Source organism: Coptis chinensis, unplaced genomic scaffold, assembly GCF_015680905.1.
Source record: "Coptis chinensis isolate HL-2020 unplaced genomic scaffold, ASM1568090v1 utg5192_pilon_pilon, whole genome shotgun sequence".
Taxonomy (NCBI): Eukaryota; Viridiplantae; Streptophyta; class Magnoliopsida; order Ranunculales; family Ranunculaceae; genus Coptis; species Coptis chinensis.
Genome location: NW_028238163.1, coordinates 8,199 through 35,591, shown reverse-complemented (window position 1 = coordinate 35,591; position 27,393 = coordinate 8,199). Strand labels below are relative to the sequence as shown.

Genomic DNA, 27,393 nt, shown 5'->3' with positions numbered 1-27,393 from the left:
TTGTTTGTCTATGCATTTTGTGTCATGTGAGCTATGATCCCTTTGATTTACACCATCGGTGTGCACAGTAATACAAGCTAGAGGTTGTAGGGTAATTGGTTATATAGCACGGTGAGATTGCAGTAAATGTTAAGTGCTACTTACAACTTTGGGTATGTTGGATTCAAATGCTAATAAGTTTGTGTAGGGTGTGTGTGGGGGTTCTTAACTTAATTGATTCACCTTTGGGTATGTTGTGCATTTTGAGTTGTATACACATTTGTTAATGTTTACGGAGGACAAATAGTCTCGACTGTCATGTGCATAATGGACCGGCATGGATTATTGCTAAGCATAATAAAGGCTGGTGGCTTGGAGTCCAACAGAAAGGTGAAACCCATACTAATGTTGTATATGAGTACCTGCTATACCTTGGCGACAAAAGAAGAAGCATGATTCATGGTTTAAAAGCGATAAAGGCTTGTAATCGGAAGTTGGGGCAATGTCACTCCTCAATCAACTATTCAATCGAGGTCTTCTTGGTGCAAAATGCAAAACCTGTTTGACCTTGGTCATTTCGAGGATCAAACTTTTGCAAAACAAAAACAGATACAATTAAATCAAATGCGCAAGGAGATATCACAATTCCTTCAAACTAGCCAAGACCCTATTGCTCGAATCCGGGTGGAGCATGTTATTCGTGAAATAAACATGCAAGCTGCCTATGACATCTTGGAGCTGTTTTGTGAATTTGTTTATGCTCGAGTTCCTATCCTTGAAACTCAAAGGGACTGTCCTCAAAATTGCGAAGCTATTGCAAGTATTATATTTGCTTGCTCCCGGATGTTCAGTTACCGGAATTGTTGCAGATTAGGAACTTGTTTACCACAAAGTATGGAAAGGAGTTCATTTCAGGTTTGTACGAACTTGACGACACTAGTGTCAACCGATATTATCGAGAAGCTTTCGGTTAAAGCCCCCCATCGGTAGATGCAAAACTTAGGCTTTTGAAGGAAATTGCTAAAGAGTACAATCTAGATTGGGATGCTTCTAGCATCAAGCGAGAGTTCCGTAAAAACATGAAGATCTTCTGGATGGATCGATTAAAATATGCAATGGAGCTACTGATTCTCGGTCACCCATCGAAGGGGGTTCTCGAACATGTCGGTGCCTAGTAATGGACTGACCTATAATTCCTGCGGCCCGGAATAGAAGTCGGAATGTTGAATCTGCTAAAGAGGCGTCGAAACTTGTCCTTGGTCACCTGGTAAAGCTGAATTATCTGTTAGTAATCCACAATGTCGGGTCGATGTAATTGATGCTAAAAGGAGCGGTTCAGATTCTTGTGATGCAATGGAAAGAGCTCGAGCTGCCATTGCAAATTTGATCGATGCCTCACCTCTTTGCCGAAGAGCCGCCCGAGCTTGTGAATGTTAATAGTGGGTTTCGAGAATTCAAGAGAGCTCTAGCATTGCTCATATCGTGAGTTGATATCTTACAAGAGACTAAAAGGAGTATATATAATAGTTTACTTTCGACCGTTGAGAACCAAATAACGTGTGCATCGGTGTCTTGATGTCGAGAACCATGTGCACCAAATCAAATTACCGTGGTTACGGTGATTTCAAGCTGTTATGAACTGCTGCCCAATGGAAAGTGTATGTAAAGTTTCTCTTTTGATTGCGAAAAGTTTGTTATTTCATATCACCTACAAAGAAGCATATACTCTGTTAACACATGTACTTATCCTTTATCTGAGATGTGTGTTATACCTTGGCGACAAATATTACAATTGGCGGTGAACTTCTTTTCTAGGATTCTTGGACCATGTATTTTTGGAGCAAGTGCTTTCCATATCCTTGGCGCTTCCTAGATTCCGGATTCTTTGACCGTATATATCTTTTGAATTATTTTTGATAGCTTTATATACATGGTCTGAAATTTAGTTAGGTTCGAATCTACTCGGTCTTCAAATATTTGATTGAACCAAATTGTAAACCCGAATTTGTCGGGTCGAGGCTACTTTAATGGACATGTGAAACAATCATCATATAAGCGCAATCATCAGGTTGCAAGGTCTATTAGTGAACAAAATTCAATTTCTTTATTATTAGGCAAAGGTCGGGGGCCGTCCCTTCACAAAGCAGACTTCACACGCTGGCCCTCATTCCATCCTTCTATATCTCGGATCGTAACATTCTTTTATTATTATTATTGAATGTAATGTTTAATTCTCTAATATTATTTATTTGATTATTAGGTACTTGTGGCTGATATGGATAAACTATCACATCCACTTGCAGAACCATGGGAAGAACTAGTCCATTTGGTTCAGGAAAAAGGTGGCTACTCACATATAATTGCTCCATCGAATTCATTTGGAAAAAATGTATTGCCGTGATAGCTGCTCTTTTAGATGTTTCATCTATAATGGATGTAACTAATATTTCTGGTCCTCTCAACTATATGTCGTAAGCTCGGGTTTCTTCCTTGAGATGGAATACATATTAGTATTTGATGTTGTTATACATGTTATAAGAAGAATTATTTAAAATGGGCGTAAGCTGACACAATTTAGATTATATCCAAACATAGCGATTGTGTCACTTATATATCTGTTATGTGTATGCCATTTAATAATTGGGTGTAACTTCTTCTTCATTGTAGGCCAATTTATGCGGGGAATGCTCTTTGCAATCGCTCGATATCTTGGTCTTGATCCTTGTATCTTGACCATTAGGTCCACCTCATTCCCTGTTCCTCATATTTCATCGATTCAAAATGGGATGCAGCTCTGTTTTGGGTTGATATCTCAACCTATAGTGAAGGTCTATTTGTCTCACTATTTAATAAGTGTACAACATTTTGTGGATGCAAGACTAATTGTTTTAACTTGATTACACCTTTATGCTATTTATTATGTTTGTTGAGTATACAGTTTGTTGAGTTTCCATCGCTTCAAACTAGTTTTGATTTTTTCCATTTGACAATTAAAATCTTTCAAACATATCTTCTTCTTTACATTTGTCTTCTAACAATGTGCGGACACCCTTGGAAAATCCAGATATTTAAAGCATACATCTCAAGATCACGGAACACCCAGATTTGGGCGATTAAGGGTAGTAGTTACAGGCGGTCGAGCTTTGAAAAGTCCTAAGAACTTCAGATTCTGGAGAAGCTTGCTTGAAAAGCTTGGTGCGGGAGGTATTTGCTAAATAAATCTTTTAACATGCATGTTCCTCGATGCTCTTTTTTTTATGTTTATTTTACTTTTTGTTTTTTTTCTTGTTTTTTAAAGTAAAAGTCTTTATATGTATCTAATCAAAGGCCAATTACATCAACCACTAATAACTAGTGAGAAGCTACTTTTAAGACCAAAACCCGGTTACACCCCCAAAAGCTAATATTTGCCTCTTTTACGGTTTGTCATACAATTGTGGTCACCCATATTTCCCGGATATTTGGAAAGTTTAGGCCGTGAGATTCTGATTGAAAACCTTGCATGACTATGTGGATCATTAAACGCATTCTGACCTCTACTGTTGTTTTGCTTAGTTGGAGCCACTCGGGATCTTTGTTGATACCTCTATTGCCAAAAAGTAAGTACTTGTTATACTTTTTTGTAAGTTGTTAAAGAGTGAAGCGAAATAAAATTTATTTTGGTATTTGGATTACTGAAATATGTTAATTGTCAAACTAATCATTTAATATTTTCATCTTGGCTTGGTAGGTTCCATGCATGTCAATTTCAAAGAGAAGATTTTGGAACTTCTATTAGCTTTCTTAGGGAAATATGTAAATAATTTTTACTTAGCTACTTTATGACTTGATATAACAATTAGTTATGTTAGGTTTTGATATTGTACATTCAATTCTTATCTTAATAAAATCAGTTTCTTTAAAGAAATTTATTTATGTTGGTTTGTTTTGTTGATTGGTGTTGATGTTTATGAATCTGAAGGGAATGTGGTTGTTTGGGAGAGTGGTTTGTATTTGCAGTCGTTATAATTTGTGAACAATACTAGCACAATTAGGAAAAAAACTTGACAAACTATGTCGACTAAATCTGAGAGGTGAGATAAAAGGGAATTTATCACGATTGTTTCTTTTTATATTATCTCGGTTTCAATAAAAAATGATCTCGGTTTTTCTTCTATACTAATTGGTTTGATCTGAATTCATCTCGGTTTTCTTCTATATAATCTCGATTCCATTAAGAAAACTGAGATAATAGATTTAGATAAGATGTCGGACTTCCGAGATAATTTAGTAGCTTATTATCTCGGTTTTGTAGAACTCTATTACCTCGATGGATTTTACCCGGTTGTTTTTCCTAGAAAAACGAGATAAAAACTCTAACATCTCACCTTTAGCCGAGCTTATAAGCCCTTTTTTAGTAGTGTCTAGGCTAGCGTTTAGGGTTTGGTGGCTTAGTCCTTGTCTGACAAAGGGTTTAGTCATGGATTCTTGAAGCCTTGGAGTGTTTCCTGAACTTTAGAGTTTTTGGACCCTCGAGTTCACTATGACCGTTGACAATGGCATTGATCGTTGACCGTTGACTTTTCACAGTTTGACTAAATGGGACTCTTTCGCAGTTGTTCCGGGAGGTCCCATTTTACAGCCCTTTTGTCTCATTTTGCCTATATAACCGTCTTTTGTGGTATTAGTTCTATAATAGGGCTGTATCATGAAAAGGCGATAAGAACATGAGTTTTCTACAATCAATCAATCTATCAGGTGTTTTGCATTCACTATAATGCAAGCTCACGCGTATGTACATTCAATCAAGTGTTTTGCATTCTTTCTAACGCAAGCTTCGCTTGTAGGTACTTTTATTTAATCGGTCAAGTGTTTTGCATTCATTATAATGCAAGCTCACACGTAAAGTGTATTCGATCAAGTGTTTTTATTCATTCAATCAATCAAGTGTTTTGCATTCATTCTAATGCAAACTCACACGTAGATGCATTTCGTCATGCGTTTTGCATTCCGTTGGTGTAGATAGTGGGGTTTTCGGGTTTGGAAGTTGTTCATCTTAGATCTAGCTTATATGATCTAGGCTATGGTTTAGGGTTTGGTGGCTTACACCTTGTCTTACAAAGGGTTTAGTCATTGATTCTTGAAGCCTTGGAGTGTTTCCTGAGCTTTTGAGTTTTTGGACCCTCGAGTTCACTATGACCGTTGACTATGGCTTTGATCGTTGACCGTTGACTTTTCACAGTTTGACTTTATGGCACTCTTTTCGCGGGTGTTCGGGGAGTCCCATTTTCTGATCCTTTTTGTCTCATTTTGGCTCTATAACCGTCTTTTGAGGTATTAGTTCTATAATTGGGCTGTATCTTGAAAAGGCGATAAGAACATGAGTTTTCTACAATCAATCAATCTATCAGGTGTTTTGCATTCACTATAATGCAAGCTCACGCTGATATGTACATTCAATCAAGTGTTTTGCATTCTTTATAACGCAAAGCTTCGCTTGTAGGTACTTTCATTTAATCGAGTCAAGTGTTTTGCATTCATTATAATGCAAGCTCACACGTAAGTGTATTCATCAAGTGTTTTTATTCATTCAATCAATCAAGTGTTTTGCATTCATTCTAATGCAAACTCACACGTAGATGCATTTAGTCGTCATCGTTTTGCATTTTATTGGTGTAGATAGTGGGGTTTTGGGTTTTGGAAGTTGTTCATCTTATATCTAGCTTATATGATCTAGGCTATGGTTTAGGGTTTGGTGGCTTACACCTTGTCTTACAAAAGGTTTTAGTCATTGATTCTTGAAGCCTTGGAGTGTTTCCCGAGCTTTTGAGTTTTTCGACCCTCGAGTTCACTATGACCGTTGACTATGGCTTTGATCGTTGACCGTTGACTTTTCACGGTTTGACTTTATGGCACTCTTTTCGCGGTGTTCGGGGAAGTCCCATTTTACTGAGTCCCTTTTGTCTCATTTTGGCTCTATAACACGTCTTTTGAGGTATTAGTTCTATAATTGGGCTGTATCTTGAAAAGGCGATAAGAACATGAGTTTTCTACAATCAATCAATCTATCAGGTGTTTTGCATTCTATATAATGCAAGCTCACGCGTGGAGGTAAATTCAATCAAGTGTTTTTTGCATTCTTCGAGCATGAACGCAAGCTTGTAGATGCGTTCATTTCAATAAGTCAATTGTTTTACATTCATTGTAATGCAAGCTCACACGTAAGTCTATTCAGTCAAGTGTTTTGCATTCATTCAATCAATCAAGTGTTTTGCATTCATTCTAATGCAAACTCACACGTAGATGCATTTAGTCGTGCGTTTCGCATTCTGTTGGTGTGGAAAGTAGGGTTTTCGGGTTTGGAAGTTGTTCATCTTAGATCTAGCTTATATGATCTAGGCTAACGTTTAGGGTTTGGTGGCTTAGTCCTTGTCTGACAAAGGGTTTAGTCATGGATTCTTGAAGCCTTGGAGTGTTTCCTGAACTTTAGAGTTTTTGGACCCTCGAGTTCACTATGACCGTTGACAATGGCATTGATCGTTGACCGTTGACTTTTCACAGTTTGACTAAATGGGACTCTTTCGCAGTTGTTCCGGGAGGTCCCATTTTACAGCCCTTTTGTCTCATTTTGCCTCTATAACACGTCTTTTGTGGTATTAGTTCTATAATAGGGCTGTATCCTGAAAAGGCGATAAGAACATGAGTTTTCTACAATCAATCAATCTATCAGGTGTTTTGCATTCACTATAATGCAAGCTCACGCGTATGTACATTCAATCAAGTGTTTTGCATTCTTTCTAACGCAAGCTCGCTTGTAGGTACTTTCATTTAATCAGTCAAGTGTTTTGCATTCATTATAATGCAAGCTCACACGTAAGTGTATTCAGTCAAGTGTTTTTTATTCATTCAATCAATCAAGTGTTTTGCATTCATTCTAATGCAAACTCACACGTAGATGCATTTCGTCATGCGTTTTGCATTCCGTTGGTGTAGATAGTGGGGTTTTCGGGTTTGGAAGTTGTTCATCTTAGATCTAGCTTATATGATCTAGGCTATGGTTTAGGGTTTGGTGGCTTACACCTTGTCTTACAAAGGGTTTAGTCATTGATTCTTGAAGCCTTGGAGTGTTTCCTGAGCTTTTGAGTTTTTGGACCCTCGAGTTCACTATGACCGTTGACTATGGCTTTGATCGTTGACCGTTGACTTTTCACAGTTTGACTTTATGGCACTCTTTGCGCGGTGTTCCAGAAGTCCCATTTTGCAGTCCTTTTGTCTCATTTTGGCTCTATAACACGTCTTTTTTTGAGGTATTAGTTCTATAATTGGGCTGTATCTTGAAAAGGCGATAAGAACATGAGTTTTCTACAATCAATCAATCTATCAGGTGTTTTGCATTCTATATAATGCAAGCTCACGCGTAGGTAAATTCAATCAAGTGTTTTGCATTCTTCGAACGCAAGCTCGCTTGTAGGTACGTTCATTCAATAAGTCAATTGTTTTACATTCATTGTAATGCAAGCTCACACGTAAGTCTATTCAGTCAAGTGTTTTGCATTCATTCAATCAATCAAGTGTTTTGCATTCATTAATAATGCAAACTCACACGTATAGATGCATTTAGTCGTCGTCGTTTTGCGATTCTGTTGGTGTGGAAAGTAGGGTTTTCGGGTTTGGAAGTTGTTCATCTTAGATCTAGCTTATATGATCTAGGCTAACGTTTAGGGTTTGGTGGCTTAGTCCTTGTCTGACAAAGGGTTTAGTCATGGATTCTTGAAGCCTTGGAGTGTTTCCTGAACTTTAGAGTTTTTGGACCCTCGAGTTCACTATGACCGTTGACAATGGCATTGATCGTTGACCGTTGACTTTTCACAGTTTGACTAAATGGGACTCTTTCGCAGTTGTTCCGGGAGGTCCCATTTTACAGCCCTTTTGTCTCATTTTGCCTCTATAACACGTCTTTTGTGGTATTAGTTCTATAATAGGGCTGTATCCTGAAAAGGCGATAAGAACATGAGTTTTCTACAATCAATCAATCTATCAGGTGTTTTGCATTCACTATAATGCAAGCTCACGCCGGATGTACATTCAATCAAGTGTTTTGCATTCTTTCTAACGCAAGCTCGCTTGTAGGTACTTTCATTTAATCAGTCAAGTGTTTTGCATTCATTATAATGCAAGCTCACACGTAAGTGTATTCAGTCAAGTGTTTTTTATTCATTCAATCAATCAAGTGTTTTGCATTCATTCTAATGCAAACTCACACGTAGATGCATTTCGTCATGCGTTTTGCATTCCGTTGGTGTAGATAGTGGGGTTTTCGGGTTTGGAAGTTGTTCATCTTAGATCTAGCTTATATGATCTAGGCTATGGTTTAGGGTTTGGTGGCTTACACCTTGTCTTACAAAGGGTTTAGTCATTGATTCTTGAAGCCTTGGAGTGTTTCCTGAGCTTTTGAGTTTTTCGACCCTCGAGTTCACTATGACCGTTGACTATGGCTTTGATCGTTGACCGTTGACTTTTCACAGTTTGACTTTATGGCACTCTTTCGCAGGTGTTCCAGGAAGTCCCATTTTGCAGTCCTTTTGTCTCATTTTGGCTCTATAACACGTCTTTTGAGGTATTAGTTCTATAATTGGGCTGTATCTTGAAAAGGCGATAAGAACATGAGTTTTCTACAATCAATCAATCTATCAGGTGTTTTGCATTCTATATAATGCAAGCTCACGCGTAGGTAAATTCAATCAAGTGTTTTGCATTCTTCCGAACGCAAGCTCGCTTGTAGGTACGTTCATTCAATAAGTCAATTGTTTTACATTCATTGTAATGCAAGCTCACACGTAAGTCTATTCAGTCAAGTGTTTTGCATTCATTCAATCAATCAAGTGTTTTGCATTCATTCTAATGCAAACTCACACGTAGATGCATTTAGTCGTGCGTTTCGCATTCTGTTGGTGTGGAAAGTAGGGTTTTCGGGTTTGGAAGTTGTTCATCTTAGATCTAGCTTATATGATCTAGGCTAACGTTTAGGGTTTGGTGGCTTAGTCCTTGTCTGACAAAGGGTTTAGTCATGGATTCTTGAAGCCTTGGAGTGTTTCCTGAACTTTAGAGTTTTTGGACCCTCGAGTTCACTATGACCGTTGACAATGGCATTGATCGTTGACCGTTGACTTTTCACAGTTTGACTAAATGGGACTCTTTCGCAGTTGTTCCGGGAGGTCCCATTTTACAGCCCTTTTGTCTCATTTTGCCTCTATAACACGCTTTTTGTGGTATTAGTTCTATAATAGGGTTGTATCCCGAAAAAGGCGATAAGAACATGAGTTTTCTACAATCAATCAATCTATCGGTTTTTGCATTCACTATAATGCAAGCTCACGCGTATGTACATTCAATCAAGTGTTTTGCATTCTTTCTAACGCAAGCTCGCTTGTAGGTACTTTCATTTAATCAGTCAAGTGTTTTGCATTCATTATAATGCAAGCTCACACGTAAGTGTATTCAGTCAAGTGTTTTTATTCATTCAATCAATCAAGTGTTTTGCATTCATTCTAATGCAAACTCACACGTAGATGCATTTCGTCATGCGTTTTGCATTCCGTTGGTGTAGATAATAGTGGGGTTTTCGGGTTTGGAAGTTGTTCATCTTAGATCTAGCTTATATGATCTAGGCTATGGTTTAGGGTTTGGTGGCTTACACCTTGGTCTTACAAAGGGTTTAGTCATTGATTCTTGAAGCCTTGGAGTGTTTCCTGAGCTTTTGAGTTTTTCGACCCTCGAGTTCACTATGACCGTTGACTATGGCTTTGATCGTTGACCGTTGACTTTTCACAGTTTGACTTTATGGCACTCTTTCGCAGGTGTTCCAGGAAGTCCCATTTTGCAGTCCTTTTGTCTCATTTTGGCTCTATAACACGTCTTTTGAGGTATTAGTTCTATAATTGGGCTGTATCTTGAAAAGGCGATAAGAACATGAGTTTTCTACAATCAATCAATCTATCAGGTGTTTTGCATTCTATATAATGCAAGCTCACGCGTAGGTAAATTCAATCAAGTGTTTTGCATTCTTCCGAACGCAAGCTCGCTTGTAGGTACGTTCATTCAATAAGTCAATTGTTTTACATTCATTGTAATGCAAGCTCACACGTAAGTCTATTCAATCAAGTGTTTTGCATTCATTCAATCAATCAAGTGTTTTGCATTCATTCTAATGCAAACTCACACGTAGATGCATTTAGTCGTGCGTTTCGCATTCTGTTGGTGTGGAAAGTAGGGTTTTCGGGTTTGGAAGTTGTTCATCTTAGATCTAGCTTATATGATCTAGGCTAACGTTTAGGGTTTGGTGGCTTAGTCCTTGTCTGACAAAGGGTTTAGTCATGGATTCTTGAAGCCTTGGAGTGTTTCCTGAACTTTAGAGTTTTTGGACCCTCGAGTTCACTATGACCGTTGACAATGGCATTGATCGTTGACCGTTGACTTTTCACAGTTTGACTAAATGGGACTCTTTCGCAGTTGTTCCGGGAGGTCCCATTTTACAGCCCTTTTGTCTCATTTTGCCTCTATAACACGTCTTTTGTGGTATTAGTTCTATAATAGGGCTGTATCCTGAAAAGGCGATAAGAACATGAGTTTTCTACAATCAATCAATCTATCAGGTGTTTTGCATTCACTATAATGCAAGCTCACGCGTATGTACATTCAATCAAGTGTTTTGCATTCTTTCTAACGCAAGCTCGCTTGTAGGTACTTTCATTTAATCAGTCAAGTGTTTTGCATTCATTATAATGCAAGCTCACACGTAAGTGTATTCAGTCAAGTGTTTTTTATTCATTCAATCAATCAAGTGTTTTGCATTCATTCTAATGCAAACTCACACGTAGATGCATTTCGTCATGCGTTTTGCATTCTGTTGGTGTAGATAGTGGGGTTTTCGGGTTTGGAAGTTGTTCATCTTAGATCTAGCTTATATGATCTAGGCTATGGTTTAGGGTTTGGTGGCTTACACCTTGTCTTACAAAGGGTTTAGTCATTGATTCTTGAAGCCTTGGAGTGTTTCCTGAGCTTTTGAGTTTTTCGACCCTCGAGTTCACTATGACCGTTGACTATGGCTTTGATCGTTGACCGTTGACTTTTCACAGTTTGACTTTATGGCACTCTTTCGCAGGTGTTCCAGGAAGTCCCATTTTGCAGTCCTTTTGTCTCATTTTGGCTCTATAACACGTCTTTTGAGGTATTAGTTCTATAATTGGGCTGTATATTGAAAAGGCGATAAGAACATGAGTTTTCTACAATCAATCAATCTATCAGGTGTTTTGCATTCTATATAATGCAAGCTCACGCGTAGGTAAATTCAATCAAGTGTTTTGCATTCTTCCGAACGCAAGCTCGCTTGTGGGTACGTTCATTCAATAAGTCAATTGTTTTACATTCATTGTAATGCAAGCTCACACGTAAGTCTATTCAGTCAAGTGTTTTGCATTCATTCAATCAATCAAGTGTTTTGCATTCATTCTAATGCAAACTCACACGTAGATGCATTTAGTCGTGCGTTTCGCATTCTGTTGGTGTGGAAAGTAGGGTTTTCGGGTTTGGAAGTTGTTCATCTTAGATCTAGCTTATATGATCTCACTACTAAAAAAAAAGGTTTTTTATCTCTCGTTCTAAAATTAGCCTTATCTCAATTCAAGTGGTAAGCGAGATAATTTGTCCTATAAACGATAATAATATGTCCCATAACTTATACTAGTTAAATTATAAATCTGTTATCTCACATCATACTTAACCGAGATAATACATATAGATTTTATGGATCGTGGTGTGAATCGATATAATAAGAAATTTCATTTATCTCAGATTATTGAACTCAGATAATAAGAAATTTAATTTATCTCACATTCAACTGATATAATTGATATTATACCAAATATCTCGAAGACTCAACCGATATAATTCCTATTATACTAAACTAGAACGGTACGCGTCGTTGCAACGTAAAGCAATGAAAAAAAAAATGGAAAAAATAAAAGGAAAGAATTATGTATAATGTAAAATATTACATATTAAATTTGTCCGAATGAAACTTTAATTAAGGGGAAAAAAAAACATTTGAATACGTTAGTTTTATTTTTTTGTTTGATACTTAATTTTGTTGCTCTGCCATGCTTTGCTAATAAATATATTTGAAGATGTATTTAACTGCCTGTAATTTAGTTAGTATGTAATTAGTATTGTATATGCCACAAACTTATTTACCTAAAAATAGATATTATGTTGAGGAAATTCACCTTTGTGTTGCTAGTTGTGTAATTCTCTTGGCCGATTTATATGTGATGGAGGAACATTGTTGGATTCATATGAGTGTACTACCTGTAAGATATAAGAATACTACATCATGTTGTGCAACATAATGTGTATTCTTAACTGAAGATTAAAATATCTAAAGAAAAATGCAAGAAGAATAACCTTTTTCTTATTATTGTCTTCAAAATGATCTAAGCGAATCCATTAGCAAATGTTTTTTTTTGTCGTTGAATATTTTGGTTTGATTAAATAAGTAAATAGGTTGGATAGAGGAAGAAAATGTTGCTAGCTAAAAAAAGCCATTTTTTTTTTAAAAAAATTTAGAAACGTTTACATTTAAGTTGGATATAATATGTGGACTGAATTGAATGTATAAATAATAGCTTTTCGATAAGATGGCTATGTGGCAAGATTGAATGATTCAAATGATGGAGGATTGAATTTTTCAATCCATTTGTATGGAGGTGCACGTGTAGTAAGAAATTATAGATTCTAATTGCATTGTTGAATTACATCTAGAGTAAACGGCATATCATCACCGGACTTATTCCAAATATTTCAAGATAGTACTCAATATATGTATCAGCAGTGGGTTTAAAAAATAAACTTTAGCAAAGATCTTGCCACCTGGAACCCGCTTGTCGACCGCCATTTAGTGGTGACGCTGTGACTTGGTTGGAGACATGGATTTGTACTTGGTAGTGGTGGCTTGGTTTTCCGAGGAGCATTGTGTATTGATTGCATTGGATGAATGGTCGCTTTTTATCTGACATTGATTTCAAATATTGAGTACTAACTAACCTACTGAACAATCTCTTGACATGGGTTGACGGTAGCATGGACAATGGCAATGATGCAGAAATTATATAAATATTGAGCCAAATGGTAGTCTCGTTGAACAGTTTTGGCAAGAGAATGGAGGCAAAATATTGACTTATCCATTAACAATACCATTACGGTGTTTTCTATTTGGTAATCATTTGGTTTCATGCCATTTATGAGAATCTAATCCTTTATTCCTGAAACTTGTTAATTTTTCTTAGCCATTTTGCTTTGAGCTACCAAGGCATGACACACCCAACAAAAGCTTGAACTGCAAGTTGATTGTGAATCGGGTTAAACTATATGATTCCTCACATACGGAAAAACTGCAATATGCATTATTTTTTGTTTGTTTTATGTAATATATGTTTCCCTAGGGGAAATGGGAAAAAGTTATTCATAACTGTCAATATTTCATAGATGTCGGGATAAAAATTCATAGTGATCCTCACGACCGTGAACCTTCAGATTCGCTCGGACAAAGCAGGAGCATCCAATCCACACACGTGGTATAGTCCATATATGCACTAGAGGAAAAGTGAGAATACTGTGATAGTGGGTTTACATTTGATATTGGCACTTTGTTGCTCTCCCTCGTACTACATGGGATGATGGGAAATGGAGTTTGAATCTTGATGGCATGATGATGATTACGTTTATAACGACCGAGAGAGACACCAATGATTGGACACTAACTACGCACTCGATAGTCACTTCCCAAGTTCTAATTAAAAGGTCGAGAATATGCGATAAGGGCATAAGTTAAAACATATTTAAGGCTGATTATATGCCTTTAAAGCATCTATTCAGAGAGGAAACACTTTCGTACCTCTTGCCAGAGATAGACTGCATGATGATAATAAAATGAAACAATAAAAAAACATAATATTAACTCAAACAATGATTTTGAACAAAATTTGCAGCTGTGTGCAGTCAAAGAATCTAGATAGAAACGAGCTGTAAACGTAAAGCGAAGGGACTCATTTCCCCAATATTATCTAAGTTAAAGGATTTGGCCAAAGGGAGAATCTAAAGCACACCTGAATTGCATCGTCAGATTAAGCAACAATGGTTATACTACATGGTAGGCGAGCTGCACTGAATCATGAGGGGCCTTCAAAGAAAGCGTTTGTTTACCAATATCATAACAAACACTATTACATGGCGAGCAAATCTAGTAGGTTTTTTGATCGAACAACTATTTATATAAATTCTATCACATTACTATTACATGGCAGAGCAAATGTAGTAGACATTAGTAGCATCATCTGCTGCATTACGTAATAAATTCCAAGAACAAAATATCTAATAACCATAAATAATAAAACAATAGTAAGTTTAGGACAATAATAATAACGACATGGTCCAATCCATCTCCAAAGATTCACCATATTACCATTTACATGCTCCAATCTCAAACTACAACATCAGCATCATAAAGTGCATTGAAAGTTGGCGATAACAGTGTTTTACCTCAAAAAGTTTAACCGCACCCACGAGAAAATTTTCATGGGAGAATTGTTTTTCCGTAACTCAGATTTAGCATCCATAATCTTTAAAAGCAAAAAGCCCGAGCTCTACGTAAAAAGATATACTCGAGAGAATTGTGCATTTGAAATGAACCTTCCCGATGAGAAATTGCCTCTTCTCATGTAGACAGAGGATCGAATCAAACCTGAAGACCGGACCAACCACTAAAGAGGGCATAATAGATGAAGTGACTTGTGTTGTAGCTACTCCCGAGAGGATTCGATGTGAGGATAACGGAGAAGAAATCGAGGATTCAGAGTAGAAGACATGTAGCCGAAATGATGCTTGAGACCTCGGCAACATGCCATGTTTTGAAAACCAACCTCATGCATACCGCACAAACGAAGGTTGAAAAACTGTGGTAATCGTAAGGCCCCAAGTTGAAACTCGATTGGGTAGTAGGCATTTGACATGCCTGCTGCAATTTAAAATGATCCATTAATAACATTAATAACTTCGGTCACTACGATCCTTTTCCCTGCTCTCGAAATTGCAACATGTAAAACGGACTTCGAAAACATAGTATCAAAATTACCTTATTTAAATTTTCCCATACCAAATCAGGCGGTTTATGAAACCTTGGTCAAGAGCAAGGAGATAAAGTTCTCCCTTGAACTGCAAGCAAAGTCATCATGTCAAAACCACATATATTTGTCGGGAAGAAAAGAAGAGAAAAAGAAGAATAAAGAAATCAACAATATAAACTATAACCAGATAAGTAACCTTGAACATGGTGGTGAAATGATTGTTACGGAAGAAAACACAGAGCTCACGTTCCTTCGGACCTTCTAGTAAGCAAAATAATATGAATAAGAAAAAGTTTGCCAAAAATCAAATTATTACCAGCCCATCAAACACATGGGAAAATCCCAAGACAGAAGAAAGAGGACATTACAAGCACCCATATATAGTTAGTTGGCTTGCATGGTTTTGAAAAAATTCCTAATTACTTCTCCTACCAGCAGATTTTTTGGAAAAAAAAAAAAGAAAAACCGTGGTTAGAGAAAATATCGTCAAAATTAGCCAAATTAGCCGCCAAAATTATGTACGTTTACACTATCTTCATTGTTATCAAATAGAACCTTACCATTATGGTGAGTGACATCATTATTGGCATGAGACTCGTGCATTGCCTTTTCCAAATGTTTGTTCACCAAAATTACCTCTCCTTCATACATGGATAAGATAATAATCCTTATTCCCGAATGTAGTATCCGATCTTCTCCTTCATATATGGGCTCACTACCATCGGGGCTTGAGGTGTCACTCTTGTGGACGTCCATGTGATCTCTCATTCCACCGGATAAATCAGAATCGATCATCACATTGCGGATGTAGCGTAAAAAAGCGCTTTTTTCACAATCGGGAGCGGGAGCATAATATTGTTGACTATAGAAATGAATGCCCGCTACTAATTCTTCCTCGGCTTCGGTAAATCAAAAGGCGCCGGGAGACAGAGTGAGAAATCAAGGCAGGTTCCAAACCAACTCAGGGAACACAACCGGCGAAAGCGAAAGCAATTGTCGGTGAGCCCTAAAAGATATACAGGATTTATTGGATTCAAGTTCGGTTTGACCGAAATGAAGTTGTCTTATCACTTTTAGTCGGGCTCAAGCACGATTAGAGTTGAATCTTTTGATGCTATTAGTTAGCGGCTAAACCCAAATAATGCAGACTTAGGCGCAGTTGCTACTAAAATAGGTGTACCCGCAACGTGGTTCCGATCTCTAAATAGATCTGCTTATAGCTACTTTCGATCTCGATCAAATGGCTTAGAATCTGTCTCTCTACATCCGGATCTGTAATAGGATATGGAACTAAATATCGACTGAACCGGAAGGGGTGCTCCATAGCTTCAAACCGATATCGCTTCTAGCCTACATCGGCAATGGATCACCCATCATCATAAGGGCTTTTCCGTATGGGGTTGGATCATCGGCCCTAGTGATAGCTCCCCAGCTAGGAGTTCTCACTTCAAGCGGATATTCGAGAAATACAAATGGCCCAAGTTCGTTCTAGGTTTATACATGTTCAGGCAATAGCATGGCCGAGTATAGAGAAAGTCTACCCAGTGGCAATTGAAGAGGAAGTCAAGAACTCGGACTCCCATTTTCATCCACTTTAATGGTTTGATAAAGGTTATATCGATTCTCTTCGGAATGTAGTGGAAATAAAACTAAAACTACTAATGAAGTTAATGTTCAAAAGACTTACGCAGAAGATGAACCAAGAGTAGATAAGTTAGAATTATCAAGAACAACATCTTAATCAAAGGGGATCATTGGAGGACGCTGGAGCTCGTCAAACAAGTGACTAGAACCAACAGCTCAAGCCCTTTGTCTTCCAAAGTATATTACCTGTTTCAAAAATTGCATGTTTGCAAAAATCGGTAATAATATTCAAGAACCAATAAGACTCAAATATTTTTCATTAACTTATTCTAAGCGGCACGCTTTACATGAAATAGTTACATTGTTTTTCTTGATTATCTATGATGCTACCATGATCCTTAATCATAAAAAGTAGTAATGCCTTTATTTTGTTTAAGATTTAATAATTGTAAAAGAAGTGAACACCTAGACTATGAATAGTTAAAGCATATACACATGCCTTGCCTAGTATTTGACCATGATGCACATCCCACAATTATTTGCACATTTGTTGTTTCAACCTATGTAGGTCATATCAAATCGCCTTTGAGTTCGGTCAAATTAGGATGTCTTTCGGACATAGTTACATATATACTAATACCTTTCTACTTCCTTACACCCTCACTTCCTAACATTCCAAGAGGAGGAACTCGAAAGTATATGCAAATTTTATATAAAAAAAATACGATGACAAATATAGCGTATTAAAGAGTATGTGAATCAATACATACCCGAATGTATGACTTCATTCACAACAGTGGTACAAAATTTTGTTTGATCCGGCTGTCCCGCGACAAACCAATTTGCATGACCATCCCACCGCACATGAACGTAACGCTTCGGTACTAAGAAGCTCGATAGAGCAAAGACGAAGATATTGCAACATGTCTTGTCTAAGAATTCGTAACAAATTGGGTTTTTTTCTCGTACCCGAGGAATTTATTTTCTTCGTGTGGTTCCTAAAGAGATGCGGGCATGTCGAGAAATCAAAAATAAACTTCAATATAGTTGATTAGCATAAAAAATGTACAACTCTTTTGTTTTGAGGCCTGTATTGTAGGTCCTTGCAAAGTGATTAATAGGAGTCGATGTAAGATCCCATCTAAACCTGAAACCGAATCGAGAACCAAGCTAAACATCTGCTGAAATCGGTGGACTGCAACAATGAGAAAGCTCCCACTATCGCCTTTGATCCGGGCTGTCCCCGCGACAAACCAATTGGCGCGACCATCCGACCAAACATGAACGTAACGTTTGGTACTAAGAAGCTCGATAGAGCAAAGACGAAGATATTGCAACATGTCTTGTCTAAGAATTCGGTAACAGCTGGGTTGCCTCCATAATATCTCCTACCACCTTTTCTTGCAAGTGGGAAGTGTCCACATTCTCGTACATGAGGCATGACATAGTGGAAGCATTTGTGTCCCTTCTAGCATGTCAAAATTGGAACAGTTGTCCGCCAAGTATCTTGGATTTTTATCACTTAAATCTAGAGCTAGAATTCAGGGTGAAGTTGCAGTTATTTTTAATCACATCATACCGTGAACTTGTAGTTCCTGCTACAGCCATGGTGTCCGTGAACTCGGATAGTTGAGATGGTGTTAGAATATTGGAACTGCCATGGATCCATAGAGATATGTATGAAAGCGCCGCAATGGTAGACCGTTCCTTGCATTTTGTTCAAGATGAAAGCACAATCCATATCCCATACTCTGCGACACCAATGATTCTATTGGCCTTGTCGAGTCGCAATCCATTGTTAAGGGAAAAAAAAGTCAGCGGATCGACTTGCTTATTTTGAACAAACTGCGCAGAGTTTAAAAGAAAGTGGCTCGGGCGTGGAGAATATCGAGAAAGCTGGTCGATGATGTGCCAATAGAACTATACTAATTTGGACTCCAAAAGAGGTCAGTCCACAGTTCACAGTGGGAATCTGCATAGATCAATAAAAAAAAAGTCTTGTACAGAGTTAAATGCTTAATTAAAATTTGATCAAATGGTAAAGGGTTTAGTAAATTATCTTGTACCATGGTGAATGATTGTTACATTCAATCATATTGAATACAATCAAATCTAATATTCATAATCAGCAAAAAGTTATGGCTAAAAAAAGCGACAACGTCGCGTACCATGAGACTTTGACGGCTATTGGAAAGCATTTTGCACAACATAAACAATAACCTATTCAGTGGATACATAAAGAGGGCTCAGACGCTGTAATAAGCAAAGTCAATGATTTGGTCTAGAATCGCATACACGACGCTCACGACATATTATGGATTTGGAGACCCTAACATATTAATTTATATTTCCTCTGCTGTGAAAAAAAAAATGGTTAAATTGCCTAAATAAGATTCTATCTTTTATTATGCTTTTTTGTGCTAAAACATTTCAAGAAAACCTAGGATTGCCACGGTGATGCTTGCATTTATATCTGTTGGCAAAGCTTGCACAAAGCACACAGAGTGGCAGAATAATATGTTCCAATTGAGATGGTTGCATGGATTCATATAAGATATAACCAAGACGAAAATAATATTGTGAGAATTTATTCATTGAAAGAAGAGGGGAGAATAATAAGTGCATCAAGCTCTACATAAACTTGTGTGGCTTCTTCACGAATAGTATTTAGTATCACTGCTGCAGCTAGTGTACATCCATCAGCCACACTAATTTTAAGTTGTTCATTATTTGGCAAAGATATTTAACCATTTTTGTTTGGGTTATCCCCACGAAAGAAATATGATGCATTTAACCGACGATAATAACTAAAAAATAAATTGTAAGTTGTTTAACATGCCACTAAACCCAGCTAATACAAACTTAGGGGCAGTTGGTACAAAAATGGGCGATCGAGACGTGGTACCAATCTCTAAATGGATATGGTATAGCTACTTTCGATGACGAGCTAAATAGTCGGGCAAATGAATGTGGTTCGACTTTAAAATGTTAATGCCTGTAGTAAAGACCGAAAAGAGCTTAACTGACAACTTAATATTTTTTTTTCCCCAATTTGATAATTTTCTTTGTAGTATACTATTATGTTGTCTGCTGATACAATAACCTTATTTAAAGACAGTGCCTCCTAATGTTCTTCAATTTCTTGATGTGAATAGTTCATATCGCAACATTCACCGTGTCTTTTCCAGGGGACGAGGTTGCTTTGCAAAACAAGCAGCCGCCGCATCGGCTTCACCGGTCTTTAAGAAAATCAACTCAACATATTCATGTATGCTTCTTAAGCATGCATAACAGATTTTCACTTTCACTGATACCTATAGAGGCTCTTCCAAAAAGTTAGTATCCCCGGTTCAAACTTACTACAACTCTACAGATATGGAGATGAACTTCGTGGACCGTTTCTTGGCTCTACCATGCGGCAGGGGAAAATTCATGTCTCAAGTATTTGATAGGGGAAAATAGAAAAGAATTTGCCAACATCAAGGCAATCCAACATGGTTTAGTTGGGATAGCAAGCATGCCGGAACTTCGTATATCGTGTTATTGGCAAATGCAAGATATACCAGTAAACACTTTGCATTTAATTTTCATCCGATCATGTTAGTAAAATGACTTCTCTTACTACATAGTGACATATATGTACAACGGCTATTACTTAATAACAACATCTTGAGTTTCAATAAAACGAAAGTAATTTACACCTAATAATTCCGTAGTCATTTCTCGATATTCAAGTAATGTGTTATAAAGGAACGTTAAATCTCTACACCTACCGATAAGACTCTTAGCAATTTAAACAGATTTGTAAAAATAATTAACTATAAAAAACAGTTAAAACACAAAAAGAATACCTCACCTTATAAAGCGTAGTTGTTGTTGCGGTGTTGATAACCCTTAAGGAATAAGCTGTTACAATCACGCAATTCTGCAATTTTGGAGCAGGTTCCTATCCGTCCAGGTAAGTTTCTTTGGTGGAAAAGAGATTTCAGATGCTGCTAGCATTGGACTCCAAATGTACGTAAGAACAAACACCGAGGCTCTCATGTGCAGATTTTACCGATTCCCCCCCTAGCCTCACCGACGTAATCAGTTGGTAATCTTTTACATGTCCAAACATAGACCAATTCATTTATTAAGGAAATTTCAATGGGTTATAATCCAGATAACCTGTCCATTCAGAGTTTGTTATTAGCTATTGAGATAAGAACTGTTTTACATATAAACCAAGAATGATTAGGAAGAATCAGACAACATTGTTCTCAAAGACCTCTAGATTCTTACTAAAAATATATTAATGTGGCCTATGTTATGTCTTTCAAAAGTCTTGAGCAATTATTTAGCAATCAACCTAAAATAGTGTACGATTTTTCCAATTATCACTCAAAAAGAAAAGAATGATCGGCGAATTACCCGAGTAAAACAGCCATTAAAAAGGTGAAGACAGAATAGTATTTGCGATCCACGGTAGCCAACGCTTTGGATGTGTAAAGCAAAGCAAATGCAATAGACATTAAAGCAAATGGTAATACTAAATTTAGAAGCACCGGTTCGATAGCATTAAAGTTACATTAAAGTTAGCATAAAAGTTTAAACTAACCCAAATAAAGAAAGCATGAACATATTGCTGAAGGCTATAAAAGACAAGATGGTGGAGCTTTATCTCTAATCGGACATTTAAAAAGAGAAAATCCCATTGAAACAAACGGTTGTATGCGCTTACACTAATCAAAGAGAAGTTAGAAGATCAATTAAGGAGTTGCCAAGTAGCTTAATTACATACCTTTAGAACATGGTCGAGAAGCCAAGAAGGCAAAAAGAAGATGTAGGTGGTAGAGTGAATCGAACATACTTCTGCACATCCATAAAAATACAAATATAAGTAAGATATAAGTCTATCTATAAATACATGGATGCAGAAACGTAAGCGCAATGGTGCAAATGCGCACGCGAGTCGCGGTAGAAAATGGAGAAGCTCTCTGCCTCTACTTTAACTAACATGGGTCATCTAGAATCAAAAGCAGCAGAGGACTCTCACTCACCATTGCAAACCTCGGTTCTAAAGGACACATGAAAAGAGCATTGTTCGTGATTTGACGCCAACACCACTCAGTATACACAAATATATATTGTTTCACTGTTTTTCATATCATAGTCTAATTTCTCCTCTCGTAATTAAGAACTCCTACAAAGATGGTTTAACCGTTAAGGCAAAGGTAATGCCTCCAACACGCTTTTGTTTCTTTTGTGCAAACCATTATGGTTAGTCCATCGCCCTGCGTGATAGCTACCCGCCTAGACTTGATGCTCACAACCACGCTATGCATATCTTAAACTTTAGCTTTCCATCGCATATATATATATAAGTTGTTATGAGCAAAGATATGTATATATATTATATATACATATCTTTGCTCATAGCAACTATGCCGATGAGCAATAAACCAATACGAAATCCCATTCTCTCGGCATTGACTCGACGAATCTATCTTAAGGGCAACCTCCAATTGACTATTCTCACCCTCCGTCAAAAAAGATCACCATAATCACTCTCCGTCTCATTGCAAGACGAAAAAATTCTTCGCCCAGTAATAGCTACCCATCTAGACTTGATGCTCACAACCACGCTCTGCATATCATAAACTTAAGCTTTCCAACGCCCAAACCATTTCCGCCTTTTCTTGCCTTCTCCAAGTTAAGTGTGGTGAAAGCACTTCCCGTGGTCCGAGACATTGCAAAGGACTTATTGTTGAACCTCTCTGCATCTTTACCTTGTGTGAGATTATGCAAAGTGAAGCAGGGAAACGAGGCTGAAAGATGAAGAATATGAAGAGCGCATAATAAACATACCCAATCGATGAAGAGCAGATAAAGAAAGTTGATGTCTTAAAGAAAGCATCGTTACTTTTGTAAAATGGTGCCAATAAAAACAAATTGGAAACCAAACTTGTTCCCTAAACACAATTTAAAATTAAATTAAAAAATAATGATCTAACCTCTTCCATGTGGAGAGGGATTTTCAAGATGAAGAAGAGATGTTGCTTGATATGTTTTTTTTTTTGGGAAAGTATCAAACGGTTGGTTAACTGAAAACTTTGGGCAACAGATTAGAAGACCATACCTTTCGCTCGAGGTGGAAGTTGGGTAAAAAGTATTGAATGATAAAGGCACTATTCTGTGGACTGGAAGGGAAAAAAAAAAAATAGAGAAGAAAAAAGTAAGAAATAGAATAAATTTGAAGAAGTAAACAAAATTCCTATGAGTAGATTTCAATTCATAAATTCAATCAAGAGAGAGGAATGACAAAGTTGTTTTGAGTGGAATGACAGAGTTATTTTCGCCTTAAATTCGGAGGGGAGCCAAGGAACGGAGAAGACAAAACGAACGGTTTAATTGGGAAACCGCTAAAACGGTGTTTCGTTTTACTTAAGATGTTGAGTTTTATAGGCCGATTAACGGAATACGGGGAGGTAATGGCTAATTTACCCTTCAAGATGAACTGGGGAAAAATTAGCGGGTGAAACTTTCGGTACCCTTGTGATTAAAAAGTTTGGTGTAAAATGGAGAATACGGAGACTAATAAACGGGCAAGTTTTCCCATTATATATAAGATAAGATATCTCAAATAGATATGCAAAGAAAACAGAAATCGCAGAAAAAAGAGGGGACCACGATTAAACAAGGAAGTCATGGCTTTCTCCAAGACTCTCATGAATAACACGAAACTCATGATGGGCAACCACCACTCCCAACTATCTTGTCCTCTCCACACTCTCTTCATCTCCTCTCCACAGTATCTCCACATGGCACCAACTTCAAACAATTTACACTACCCATTTCAACTCCACGGTTGTTCAACACCTCCTCCGGTTTTCAGGTACGAAAATTTAATTTTTACTTTGGCTTGTATTGGATTTTCAGATTAAGTGTGGTGAATATATGTGTCGAAATTACCATTGGTTTTCCTCGGTTTGGGGTGGCAATGGTTTTACATAACAGGTAAAAGAAAACCATTGGATTTTTAGAAATAAAACCTTTCACCTTTCGATGCAATATATATGTTTGTTGAAATGCTTCGCGAGAATTCCTATTTGGTAAAATAAAAGTTTTCATCAACAAATTTCAAAAATTTAGTTGAATTTAATTGTAAATTGAATGTCTCAATCAAGATTGAATGAACTGTTGTTTTTTGTTGAAATGAAATTTCAATATTATACTTTCATTCTTATAGTTCATTCAGCCGCATAATTCTATTCAGATGTTTCCTTCTTTTTTGAGTGCAATTTCAAACATAGGTTTGCAGTAGTTTTTGTACTTAGGTGTGTGCATGCTTACGTGATTTGATGTGTGCATGCAGTTTGCTTGATCCTGCCGAGTTTGTCTACCCAACCGGTGTTTAGGCCGGTTGGTTAGATGTATATCCACCCCGACACCCTGGTTTGTTTGTTTGTCTATGCATTTTGTGTCATGTGAGCTATGATCCCTTTGATTTACACCATCGGTGTGCCCGTAATACAAGCTAGAGGTTGTAGGGTAATTGGTTATATAGCACGGGTGAGATTGCAGTAAATGTTAAGTGCTACTTACAACTTTGGGTATGTTGGATTCAAATGCTAATAAGTTTGTGTAGGGTGTGTGACGGGTTCTTAACTTAATTGATTCACCTTTGGGTATGTTGTCTGTTTCAGTTGTATACACATTTGTTAATGTTTCGAGGACAAATAGTCTCGACCGTCATGTGCATAATGGATCGGCATGGATTATTGCTAAGCATAATAAACTGGTGGCTTGGAGTCCAACGAGAAAGGTGAAACCCATACTAATGTTGTATATGAGTACCGCTATACCTTGGCGACAAAAGAAGAAGCATGATTCATGGTTTAAAAGCAAAAAGGCTTGTAATCAGAAGTTGGGGCAATGTCACTCCTCAATCAACTATTCAATCGAGGTCTTCTTGGTGCAAAATGCAAAACCTGTTTGACCTTGGTCATTTCGAGGATCAAACTTTTGCAAAACAAAAGACAGATACAATTAAATCAAATGCGCAAGGAGATATCACAATTCCTTCAAACTAGCCAAGACCCTATTGCTCGAATCCGGTGGAGCATGTTATTCAAGCGAATAAACATGCAAGCTGCCTATGACATCTTGGAGCTGTTTTGTGAATTTGTTTATGCTCGAAGTTCCTATCCTTGAAACTCAAAGGGACTGTCCTCAAGAATTGCAGGAAGCTATTGCAAGTATTATATTTGTCGCCCTCCCGGATGTTCAGATTTACCGTAATTGTTGCAGATTAGGAACTTGTTTACCACAAAGTATGGAAAGGAGTTCATTTCACCGCTTCGAACTTCACCGACACTAGTGTCAACCGTGATATTATCGAGAAGCTTTCGCTTAAAGCCCCATCGGTAGATGCAAAACTTAGGCTTTTGAAGGAAATTGCTAAAGAGTACAATCTAGATTGGGATGCTTCTAGCAATCGGGCAGAGTTCCGTAAAAACATGAAGATCTTCCGATGGATCGATTAAAATATGCAATGGAGCTACAGATTCTCGGTCACCCATCGAAAGGGGTTCTCGAACATGTCGCCCTAGTAATGGATGAAATATAATTCCTGGCGACCGCAATAGAAGTCGGAATGTTGAATCGCTAAAGAGGCGATCGAAACTTGTCCTTGGTCACCCCGGTAAAGCTGAATTATCTGTTAGTAATCACAATGTCGGGTCAGAATTGATGCTAAAAGGAGCAGTTCAGATTCTTGTGATGCAATGGAAAGAGCTCGAGCTGCCATTGCTTCACCGATCGCGGCCTCACCGCCGCGACGAAGAGCACGAGCTTGTGAATGTTAATAGTGGGTTTCCGAGAATTCAAGAGAGCTCCTAGCATTGCTCATATGCGAGTTGATATCTTACAAGAGACTAAAAGGAGTATATATAATAGTTTACTCGACCGTTGAGAACCAAATAACGTGTGCATCGTGTCTTGATGTCGAAACCATGTGCACCAAATCAAATTACCGTGGTTCCGTGATTTCAACCGTTATGAACTCACGCCCAATGGAAAGTGTATGTAAAGTTTCTCTTTTGATTGCAGTAAAGTTTGTTATTTCATATCACCTACAAGAAGCATATACTCTGTTAACACATGTACTTATCCTTTATACGGATGTGTTATACCTTGGCGACAAATATTACAATTGGCGCGAACTTCTTTTCTAGGATTCTTGGACCATGTATTTTTGGAGCAAGTGCTTTCCATATCCTTGGCGACTTCCTAGATTCAGGATTCTTTGACCAGGTATATCTTTTGAATTATTTTTGATAGCTTTATATACATGGTCTGAAATTTAGTTAGGTTCGAATCTACTCGCCTTCAAATATTTGATCGAACCAAATTGTCGCTTCGAAGCTGGTCGAGGCTACTTTAATGGACATGTGAAACAATCATCATATAGCTTAATCACAGCTGCAAGGTCTATTAGTGAACAAAATTCAATTTCTTTATTATTAGTCGGGTCAGCCCGTCCCTTCACAAAGCAAACTTCACACGCCTCATTCCCATCCTTCTATATCTCGATATCGTAACATTCTTTTTATTATTATTATTGAATGTAATGTTTAATTCTCTAATATTATTTATTTGATTATTAGGTACTTGTGGCTGATATGGATAAACTATCACATCCACTTCTGCGAACCATGGGAAGAACTAGTCCATTTGGTTCAGAAAAAGGTGGCTACTCACATATAATTGCTCCATCGAATTCATTTGAAAAATGTATTGCCGCTGAAAGTAGTCGCTTTTTAGATGTTTCATCTATAATGGATGTAACTAATATTTCGGTCTCAACTATATGTCGTAAGCTCAGTTTCTTCCTTGAGATGGAATACATATTAGTATTTGATGTTGTTATACATGTTATAAGAAGAATTATTTAAAATGGACGAGGGCTACACAATTTAGATTATATCCAAACATAGCAAAGGTGTCACTTATATATCTGTTATGTGTGTATGCCATTTAATAATTGGGTGTAACTTCTTCTTCATTGTAGGCCAATTTATGCAGGAATGCTCTTTGCACTCGCTCGATATAATCGGTGTCGATCCTTGTATGTCACCATTAGGTCCACCTCATTCCCTGCTCCTCATATTTCATCCGATTCAAAATGGGATGCACTCTGTTTCGCAGGTTGATATCTCAACCTATAGTGAAGGTCTATTTGTCTCACTATTTAATAAGTGTACAACATTTTGTGGATGCAAGACTAATTGTTTTAACTTGATTACACCTTTATGCTATTTATTATGTTTGTTGAGTATACAGGTTTGTTGAGTTTCCATCGCTTCAAACTAGTTTTGATTTTTTCCATTTGACAATTAAAATCTTTCAAACATATCTTCTTCTTTACATTTGTCTTCTAACAATGTGCGCACACCCTTGGAAAATCCGGATATTTAAAGCATACATCTCAAGATCACGGAACACCCAGATTTGGCAGTGTAAGGGTAGTAGTTACAAAAGGTCGAGCTTTGAAAAGTCCTAAGAACTTCAGATTACCGGAGAAGCTTGTCGAAAAGCTTGGTGCAGGAGGTATTTGCTAAATAAATCTTTTAACATGCATGTTCCTCGATGCTCTTTTTATGTTTATTTTACTTTTTGTTTTTTTCTTGTTTTT

General features: G+C 37.4%; 3 pseudogenes; all 3 read left to right on the top strand.

The window, feature by feature from the left end:
• The first annotated feature begins 290 nt into the window (after window positions 1-290).
• LOC147473056 (uncharacterized) lies at window positions 291-1,165 on the top strand (annotated as a pseudogene).
• Window positions 1,166-1,628: 463 nt separating this feature from the next.
• Window positions 1,629-3,987, top strand: LOC147473055 (electron transfer flavoprotein subunit alpha, mitochondrial-like; annotated as a pseudogene).
• Window positions 3,988-24,554: 20,567 nt separating this feature from the next.
• LOC147473054 (uncharacterized) lies at window positions 24,555-25,279 on the top strand (annotated as a pseudogene).
• Window positions 25,280-27,393: the final 2,114 nt, after the last annotated feature.